This window comes from Mandrillus leucophaeus, unplaced genomic scaffold, assembly GCF_000951045.1.
Source record: "Mandrillus leucophaeus isolate KB7577 unplaced genomic scaffold, Mleu.le_1.0 Scaffold234, whole genome shotgun sequence".
NCBI classification, from domain to species: domain Eukaryota; kingdom Metazoa; phylum Chordata; class Mammalia; order Primates; family Cercopithecidae; genus Mandrillus; species Mandrillus leucophaeus.
Genome location: NW_012102410.1, coordinates 881,206 through 882,215, shown reverse-complemented (window position 1 = coordinate 882,215; position 1,010 = coordinate 881,206).

Sequence of the window (1,010 nt, the reverse complement as noted above, 5' to 3'; positions counted from 1 at the left end):
TTCCTTCCTTCCTTCTTCCTTCCTTCCTTCCTTCTTTCTTAATTCCTTTCCTTCCCTCCCTCCCTCCTTCCCTCCCTCCTTCCCTCCTTCCTTCCTTCTTCCTTCCTTCCCCCCTTCCTGCTTCCTCCCCTCCTTCCTTCCCTCCTTCCTTCCTTCTTTCCTTTTTCCTTCCCCTCCCTCCCTCCCTCCCTCCCTTCCTTCCAGCTTCCCTGGAGCTCTGAGGAGGCAGGATTTGCACCAAAACTGTGCCCCCAAAACACCTAACAGAACTGCAGATCCCAAATCCCTTCCTTCCTTCCTTCCTTCCTTCCTTCTGACTTCTTCACACAGCTGATTGAGATGCTGAATAATAGAGTTCCTTCTCTCCCTAGCTGCTCTTTTGTTTTTGTTCCTGAGACAGAATCTCACTCTGTCGCCCAGGCTGGAGTGCAGTGGTGGAATCATAGCTCACTGCACCCTCACTGCAACCTCAACCTCCTGGGTTCAAAAAATCCTCCCACCTCAGCCTCCCGAGTAGCTGGGACTACAGGCATGCGCCACCACACCTGGCTTTTTAATTTTTTGTAGAGATAGGGTCTCACTGTGTTGCCCAGGCTGGTCTCAAACACCTGGGCTCAAGCAATCCTCCCACTTCAGCCTCTCAAAAGTGCTGGGATTACAGGCCTGAGCCACTGCACTCGGCCTCCCTTGCTTTTTTTTCTTTTCTTTTTTTTGCGGGGGGGCTGGGCACAGTGGCTCACACCTATAATCCTAGCACTTTGTGGGGCTGAGGCGGGTGGATCACCTGAGGTCGGGAGTTCGACACCAGCCTGGCCAACATGGTGAAACCCCGTCTCTACTAAAAAAATACAAAAATTAGGCCAGGCGCGGTGGCTCAAGCCTGTAATCCCAGCACTTTGGGAGGCCAAGACAGGTGAATCACAAGGTCAGGAGATCGAGACCATCCTGGCTAACATGGTGAAACCCTGTCTCTACTAAAAATACAAAAAAAAAAAAATTAGCCGGGTGTG